Genomic DNA, 9,443 nt, shown 5'->3' on the forward strand with positions numbered 1-9,443 from the left:
TTCAAAAAGTAAGTGAATATTTAATCGCTATTTGTGAATTTATGAAACCTTTGCTGGTGGAAAAATATTTTGATTTGGGGTGCTTTCGCTGTAAAGCCTACTGTAAATCGGACAGTGCAGTTAGATTAACAAGACTTTAAGCTTTTAACCGATATAAGACACTTGTATGTACATAAATGTTTAATATCCATAATTTTTATGATTATTTATTTGAATTGCGCGCCCTTCAGTTTCACCGGAAGTTATCCCGCTAGCGGAATGCCTAGCCTCAAGAAGTTTGATAGTCCAGACACGACACAACAATGTCATTATTTTCAATGACCGCTACAACTCTTCCAACTATTTATTTTTTCACAACTTCCACTAAAGCATTTACAGACAAATTTACCTAGTAAAATAAATAAAAGTTTGTAAAAGCAAATATAAAGGATATTTCATGCGGAAACCCTCATATTAAACACCAATGGTATTCACTTAGTTAATGATTTATATGTATGATAATGTTTTCCAGCTTTGTCATTCAAATTATAATTTTTTAAATATTGTTATTTGATTATTTTATATATTTTACATGTGATCAGGCCACACAGAGGGCCAGAGATAATTACAGACATGTGGTAATCGGAAGTACCAAAAAAGACCACTAGATTTAATGTGATAAAATAAAACTTGAAAGTTACTCAAATTCTGGTAGTTTACTGGTAAACTTCAAACGTTTCCAGTAATATACCCTCCCTTTGCAATCCTACTTCTACCTAAGCTAGCTTTAGTTCACCTTACCGTGAAATGCTTACAAGCCCTTAACCAACAACGCAGTTCAAGAAATGGAGTTAATAAAATATTTACTAAATAAACTAAAGTAAAAAAAATCTAATTACTCAAAAAGTAACGCAAGAAATGTACATAACAATAACGAGGCTACAGTATATACAGGGGGTGCCGGTACAGGTTAGTTGAGGAAATTTGTAAAGTGACTGTTGCGTCAAAAAACAGAACACTCAAAACATGAGCACAATGGCAGCTCTTCCTTTAAAGAACTCCAGGCCTCAAGAGGGCAGATAACCCAAAAACACGGGCGGAACTAAAAAATTGAGCCACGATTTCTGGAGGGACTACTTTTACATGCGCACCTGGCAGATAAGCATGGGTATAAAATGTTTGGTCCTCAACATACACACAGCTCATTGTTCAACCCTAAAGACGCAACTGGTATGTAATGTTTGGAATTATTTATTATGTTGCATCCAGTGCTTAGCACAATTTACATGTTTAACTCTAGTAGGAATGGTGACTTCTTTTGTTGCGGATATTTTCTGACTGCAGAAGTAATTGCTAGAAGTGCTAGATTAAATTGTTTAAACGTTTACTTTATTCAGAGCCATGCTTTGTTGCTATGTCATGCATTGTTTAGTGTAAAATAATGCATGTTTATTCTCTGTTTAAGGTTATCAACCTACTCCTATTCCCTATTCCTTATTCCTCTGTCATTCAACTACTCTATTCAACAAATCAACTGTTTCAACATATTCAACAAATGGCATCAAAACCATAATAAAACACTGGAAAGGAATTGAGTTGTCCCTTTGCATCCTTCACGGGTTGAGCAAGCCGTTTTCAAGTTTGGGCAGAGCTGAAATAATTAGAACACCTAGACAACTTGACAGTGACTATACATAGATAATAAACAGTAGCAGCAGTGTAAAAACAAGGGGGGTCAATGTAAATAGTCTGGTTGGCCATTTGATTAGTTCTTCAGCAGTCTTATGGCTTGGGGGTAGAAGCTATTAAGGAGCCTTTTGGTCCTAGACTTGGCGCTCCGGTTCCACTTGCCGTGCGGTAGCAGATGCTGAGCAGTTGCCATACCAGGCGGTGATGCAACCGGGCAGGATGCTCTCGATGGTGCAGCTGTAGAACTTTGAGGATCTGGGGACCCATGCCAAATCTTTTCAGTCTCCTGAGGGGAAAAATGTGTTGTCGTGCCCTCTTCACGACTGTCTTGGTGCGTTTGGACCATAATAGTTTGTTGGTGATATGGGCACCAAGAAACTTGAAACTCTCAACCCACTCTACTCCTGTTCAGCCCTCCTTTTCCTAATGTACAGTGACAGAATTCAGAACATGGGCCGTTCTTACAGTGTTCTCCCTGTACATCAAGTCAGAACTGTAAGATAAATAAAGGGGGCATAAAAAGCAGACAATGAAAGCTCTTACAATATTCAATGATTACATGTGCACCACCAAGTCAGAACAGTAGGTGAAACTAAGAGGGGTAAATAGACCAAATTATTAGGGTGAGGCACATGGGCTACTAAAATCTTACTACACAACATACACTTAGTATTACTTTCGTAGCTACAGTATACATATAACCCGGGCATTTTACATAATTTATGCAGGAGCATACAATACCTTTTTGGACTCACGTTGTTGTGCTGAGCTCACTTGAATAGGAAGGTGGCGCGGCGGTCCCTTGTGGGCAAATTTTGTAATCAAAGTCTGGCATTATATGAATTTATGGTGCTTTCAAAACAACTGGGAACTCGGAAAGAAACAAGGTCGAATCAGGATGACATCACTGATCTTCAGGTCGTAGCTCTAGAAAGAGGCCGGATTTAGAATTCCGAGTTGGATGACCGTTCAAAACTTATTTTCCCAGTCGGAGCTCGTTTATTCCCGACTTCCCAGTTGTCTTGAACTCAAGTCAAGCTTTCGCAGTTCCGAGTTAACAGTTGTTTTGAGCACAGCACAAATCACGCTTCATTGACAGCATGGCCAATGTTGAATGTTTATAATTTTAAACTTGGAAAAGAGCCCCTTAATCACAGATTTGGGACCACACAGCCACTCCACTGAATAGCAGGCTAGTGATTGCTTTGCAATGCTTGCAGTTATTCACTGTCACTGATTCCTTCCAAACCACTTATTGCTGAATTTGCCATTTCCAACTTGTTGTGTAATGTTTATGTCCAATAGCCGCTGAGCAATGACACGTTTTATCTGTAATTTCTCTTCATATGACAAGGATTAAAACGGATTTGCCAGTAGATTGTTTTTTCAAATTTATGATGACTGCTAGCTAAGATTTTGAAAGTATGACGTTGACATGATCAGTCCAATCAAAGCTAATGTACATATAACGTGACTTGACGTAATTTTATCTGTGGTCAAGGACCTTGAGCCTTCTTGGATAGGCACTTCTAATGTAACTCTATGACAGCACCCAAGGGACTAGAATTTTCTAGCTCTACCTTTAGACTTGGCAGTGACGTAGTGTTCCCATGAGTGATAGAACATTGAGCCAATCATGGCGCAACGCTCTGTATTTTCTGCTGGCTTGCCCCACCACAGCAGAAAGTACTGAGCGAAGCTTAAACACCTGCATTTTGGAGCAGCCTAACTGAAGAAAACAAAAATTAGATAATGTTTGTATGCGGCCTTATTTACTCAATGATATATATATTTTTTTACATTGTTTGCAAACTGATATGTGACACGTATTAATGCCAAAATAACATGCAAAACAGGCAAGCTCAAGCTCTGCCCCACCTGCCCTGAATGACGGGTCGCCACTGCTCTGCGGTCCAAATCATCCCAAACCACCACCACAATTGGGTTGAGGTCGGCTGATTGTGGAGGCCAGGTCATCTGATGCAGCACTCCATCACTCTCCTTTTTGGTCAAATAGCCCTTACACAGCCTGGAGGTGTGTTGGTTCATTGTCCTGTTGAAAAACAAATGATAGTACCACTAAGCGCAAACCAGAAGGGATGGCTTTTCGCTGCAAAATGCTGTGATAGCCATGCTGGTTAAGTGTGCTTTCCGTTCACCAACTCTGCGTATCACAAAGACACGGCGGTTGGAACCAAAAATCTCAAATTTGGACTCATTGGACTCATTGCTCGTGTTTTTTGGCCCAAGCAAGTCTCTTCTCATTATTGGTGTCATTTAGTAGTGGTTTCTTTGCAGCAATTCGACCATGAAAGCCTGATTGACGCAGTCTCCTCTGCACAGTTGATGTTGATATGTGTCTGTAACTTGAACTCTGTGAAGCATTTAATTGGGCTGCAATTTTTAAGGCTGGTAACTCTAATGAACTTATCCTCTGCAGCAAGGGTTACTCTGGGTCTTCCTTTCCTGTGGTGGTCCTCATGAGAGCCAGTTTTATCATAGCGCTTGATGGTTTGTGCAACTGCACTTGAAGAAACTTTAAAAGTTCTTGACATTTTTCAAATTGGCTGACCTTCATATCTCAAAGTAATGATGGACTGTCATTTCTCTTTGCTTATTTGAGCTGTTCTTGTCATAATATGGAATTGGTATTTTACCAAATATCTTCTGTATACCCCCCTACCTTGTCACAACACAACTGATTGGCTCAAACACGTTGAGAAGGAAAGAAATTCCACAATTTGACTTTGAACAAGCACACCTGATAATTGAAATGTATTCCAGGTGACTACCTCATTAAGCTGGTTGAGAGAATGCCAGGAGTGTGCAAAGCTGTCATCAAGGCAAAGGTTGGCTACTTTGAAGAATTTCAATTATAAAATATATTTTGATTTGCTTAACACTTTTTTGGTTACTATATGATTCTAAATGTGTTATTTCATAGTTGTGATGTCTTCGCTATTATTCTACAATGTAGAACATAGTAAAAATAAAGAAAAACCCTTGAATGAGTAGGTGTGTACAAACTTTTGACTGGTACTGTTGGTGTTCCTTTTGTCCAGGAGCAAAAGGACAGTGTGGAGTGCGATTCAGATTGTGTTTAAAGATCTTGCTCACATCGGCTATGGAGAGCGTGATAACACAGTCGTCCGGAACAGCTGGTGGTCTCATTTTTGCTTGCTTCAGTTTTGCTTGCATTTAGCTCGTCTCGTAGGCTAACGTCACTGGGCAGCTCGAGGCTGGGTTTCCCTTTGTAGTCCATAATAGTTTTCAAGCCCTGCCATATCCGACGAGCATCAGAGCCGGTGTAGTAGGATTCAATCTTAGTCCTGTATTGACGCTTTGCCTGTTTGATGGTCCGTCTGAGGGTATAGAGGGATTTCTTTTAAGCGTTCGAATTAGTGTCCCGCTCCTTGAAATTGGGAGCAATAGCCTTTAGCTCGGTGCGGATGTTGTCTGTAATCCTTGGCTTCTGGTATGGTAATGTACGTACAGTCACTGTGGGGATGTAAAGGTGGTCTAGAGTTGTTTTTCCTTTGGTTGTACATGTGACATGCTGATAGAAATTAGGTAAAACGGATTTAAGTTTGCCGGCCACTAGGAGTGCCTCGTCTGGATGGGCATTTTCTTGTTTGCTTATGGCCTTATAGAGTTGGTTGACAGCGGTCTTACTGTCAGCAACAGTTTGTGGTAGTAAATAGATGGCTATGAATAATATAGATGAGAGCTCTCTTGGTAGATAGTGTGGTCTACAGCTTATCATGAGGTATTCTACCTCAGGCGAGCAATACCTCAAGGCTTCTTTAATATTAGACCGCGCACCAGCAGTTGTTGACAAATAGACACACACCCCCGCCCCTCGTCTTACCAGACGTAGCTGCTCTGTCCTGCTGAAACACAGAGAAGCCAGCCAGCTCTATATTATCTGTGTCGTTGTTCAGCAAAGTCTTGGTGAAAAATAAGGTATTACAGTTTTTAATGTCCCTTTGTTAGGATAGTCTTAATTGTAGATTTTACAATGATTTCACGTTGGCCAATAATACCGAGGGCAGTGGTGGTTTACCTACTCGTCGGCGAATTCTTACAAGGCACCCCGCCCTCCTCCCCCTTTTTCTCCGTCTCAATAGGCAGGATCAGACCTGGGTCTCTGTGGAGAAATGAACACCGGGCCTATAAAGGGCATTGACACGACACATAATCCTTCAATAACAACACAGCTCAACCTGCAAGGTAATGTTCACAGCTGAGTTCAATATATGCTAATAGTTACCCTGGTTATAAATTACAGGAAATTGTTCCTGCGATGGCAAATACCTTGAGGGCCATGCTGGCTGGCAATGCCAATAGTGCAGTGAGCCTTAAGAGTTGGTTGGCTGTCTGAATAGACATTATCAGAGCTAACAGCACCGTTGCTGAGTTATAAAGTCACCTAGATGGACCACAAACCCTCAGGTGGTCTTGTCCAAATAATTCATAGACCTCTTGTCTGTGTGACCCTGTGTGTGGAGCAGAGCAGGGGCCCAAGGGCCAGTCTATTCCACAGGAGGCTTCCCTCCTAGCATCAGAGAGATTAGAGCTGTGTGCATCCGCTGGCCCCAGTGTAATGTCCCCTCTCCACAGGACTTCACAACTAGATCATTATCACACGCAACCAGGGCCCTGTCATTCTGCTCCCTCTCTATCCCCAGGGAGAAGACAGGAAGAGAAAGAGAAACAGGGATGGAAAACTACTCAGGGTGATGAAATAAAGGAGACTGAGAGGGAGAGCGGTGACATATCTTTGAGAGCTTTATTACACCCTTCCTCCTCATTGGAAGAATCTTGGCTTGACAGTCAAGCACTGAAAATAAGGCACTTCTTTGGTAATAATGCCATGTTTTGCATCGCTTCTCCCTTAGATACCATTTATCTTTTTCTTGCACTTTAGCCTTGCTCCCTTTCTTGCTTCCTCTTATTTCTTTCCACCTTGATCTGTCCCTCTCTCTGTATCTGTCTGTCTCTCCAGAAGAGGGAGAGGGCCCTGTCTTTAAAATAAGAGGGCAGAGCCCCAGTGAGACCAATCTTTGTAGTAGAAGGCCCTGGCGCTTTTGCCTTTCCATTGTCTCAGCTCTCTCTCGTTGCTCTGCCTGCCACATCAACCTCTCCTCTCCAAGGCCTCATCTAGAATTCATTCTCTGACACTGATGTGACAAGGAAACAAACGCTCCTGAATATTTAACAATCAGCAGCGGGGAGGTGATTCTGTTTCCGTTATTATTTACCTGCCAAAGGTTTCTGTCCTTTACAGAGCTTTGCACCATAGTGTTATCAACAATGTCCACTCTACAGAGATAATACATTATGAGATTACGATTCTGTGTCCTATAACGTTACATCACAGCACCTCTGATAGTCTTGTTTTAGGGAGTGATGCTATTTAGCATATTACACATTGAAAGTGATCTATTTATACCAGAGGAGGCTGGTGGGAGGAGCTATAGGAGGATGGGCTCATTGTAATGGCTGGAATGGAATTAATGGAAAGGTATCAAACATATGGAAACCGCATTTAACTCTGTTCCATTTATTCCATTCCAGCCATTACAATGAGCCCGTCCTCCTATAGCTCCTCCCACCAGGCTCCACTGATCTATACCATTGCTGCATATGCAGTGAGAGTGGTGAATAATCTATAAATCTGTTAGATGTTGACAGTCTGACTCTTTCTTTCTCTCACTCTGTCAGACTGACTACTGAGTCAACAGGTGTCTAGATACTGACTCATACCACAGGTTGTCTTGTGGTATGTGGTGGACAGAACTCAATGAAGATGAAGTACCCAGAAGGATTGAGCATCTACCTTGGCCTAATGAAGATGTAATCCAGGGAAGTGTGTGTGTGCACAACAGTGGATTGATCTGAGTGATTTATATACAGACACGTCTCTGTCAGGTGATCAGATGAGGAGTGAGAGCAGTGAAAGACTGAGTCTCTCTTTATCAGACTGAGGTTTAGCTGGGTTCTGTTGGAAGTTAATTATCTGTGGATTATCTGGGCTTTTAGCCTCTTAAACCCACATGGAAACATCAGTTATATTGGGCAAACCTAGGGCTGTGGCGGTCATACATTTTTGCCAGCCGGTGATTGTCAAGCAAATAACTGCAGTTCTCACGGTAATTGAGCGTTAATTAACATAAACACATTTAGAATGTCCTGTCTTCCACGCATAGCCTATAAGTGTCACGTTTCTGACCTTATTTCCTTTATTTTCCTTTGTTTTGTCTTTTGTCATTTGGCCTGATAAGGTTCTAAATCAGAGGCAGGTGTTTTTCATTGTCTCTGATTGGGAACCATATTTAGGTAGCCTGTTTTCACTGTTGGTTTGTGGGTGTTTGTTTCCTGTGTCAGTGTTTGTGCCACACGGGACTGTTTTCGGTTAGATTCACTTTGTTATTTTGTATTGTTTCATGTTCCGTTGATTCTATTAAAACATGGACACTTAACACGCTGCGTTTTGTTCCGATCCCTGCTACACAAATCTGCCGTTACAATAAGCTACTGATGCAGACATCTACATTTAAAAGATTCTAATAAATTCATGTAATATAGCCTACACCATCACAATAAATCCTTTATTTTATTTTAGATAGGTCTAAAGAAATATGATATGAAGACAATGTAGTCCATTTCAGAAGAACAGAATAGCATACTCTGCCTTGTTCTTATATTAGGCCATGATCTGGTTATGCCATGGGCTACACTAGTTCATTTAGCAGACAATATTTGCTTAAAATTCCGTAGTATTATTTTATAGTATGAATAATACAATTGAACATAGCTGAATAAAATAGAAAGGATATTTTCTCCAAATGATTTGAGGGACTGTGCACATGTGGCTATTCTGTGAGCGGTTAACAAAGAAACAGGTACTCCTATATGCTTGATCTAGAGTTATTTATTTAAGTTTAGTTGTGATAAAAATGCTGGGATATGTGTTTAGATGTTTTATGCATTCTAAGCCTGCATGATGCGACTAATGATGATTTGAAAAAAGTCGCATGAAAGGCATGAGCTCTGCTTTGTTTTTTGCACAGGCTGTACACACTACATCAGTCTTTCTCACAGGCTACAAGTGGGATGCAACCCCCCCCCCCCCCATAGTAGATCCCAAATTAATATAATCACTAGCATAACAAAACTGTTTGAAGCAATGAGCCTGATGCAACAGATGAGAATGTTTAGTTTAAAATGTTGATAAACTATTAGGCTATTTCTTCACATTATAAGTGCAGCAATGCGCACACAGCTTTAGGCTATAAGCGTGAATGTTCCATTAGCAGGAAAACACCATCCTCAAAGGTGACCACAAATGTGATTATGCATGTAATGCTTTTATTATAAAAAGGTGAATTTTTTTGGTGGACATTTTCTTCCCCAAACTTGAAACTCACGCGTTGCATATATATTGCAGTTAGGCTCTACACCCATTGTAAAGCAGATTAATGTGCATCAAACCTTATTAAAACATATACGCCTATGGGCTAGGATTAATGAGGTGTGCGACTATGATTTGAAAAAGTCGAGTCATTCACAAGTGATGATGTATAATTCACAAGTGATAGGCTAATATTGTCACCCATCATACTATTCTTGATTTAATCTTGTCTTTACATATACTAAATAATGATTTAGAATAGACCATTATCATGCACCTGCCTCGAAACATGGGCAGCGGGGAAAAAATGCATGTCATCTATGCACTTAAATAGCGAATGGAGGACGCTTTTCTCAAGGTT

At 40.7% G+C, this 9,443-nt stretch overlaps 1 long non-coding RNA gene across 1 annotated transcript; it reads left to right on the top strand.

Annotated features, from left to right (window-relative positions):
• Positions 1–1,132: 1,132 nt before the first annotated feature.
• On the top strand, positions 1,133–8,150 carry LOC139539269 (uncharacterized). Its single transcript, XR_011667904.1, has 3 exons — positions 1,133–1,209; positions 5,796–5,898; positions 7,393–8,150. It is a non-coding gene; the product is annotated as an uncharacterized lncRNA (long non-coding RNA).
• The last annotated feature ends 1,293 nt before the right edge of the window (positions 8,151–9,443 follow it).

Source organism: Salvelinus alpinus, chromosome 15 (genome assembly GCF_045679555.1).
Source record: "Salvelinus alpinus chromosome 15, SLU_Salpinus.1, whole genome shotgun sequence".
NCBI classification, from domain to species: Eukaryota; Metazoa; Chordata; class Actinopteri; order Salmoniformes; family Salmonidae; genus Salvelinus; species Salvelinus alpinus.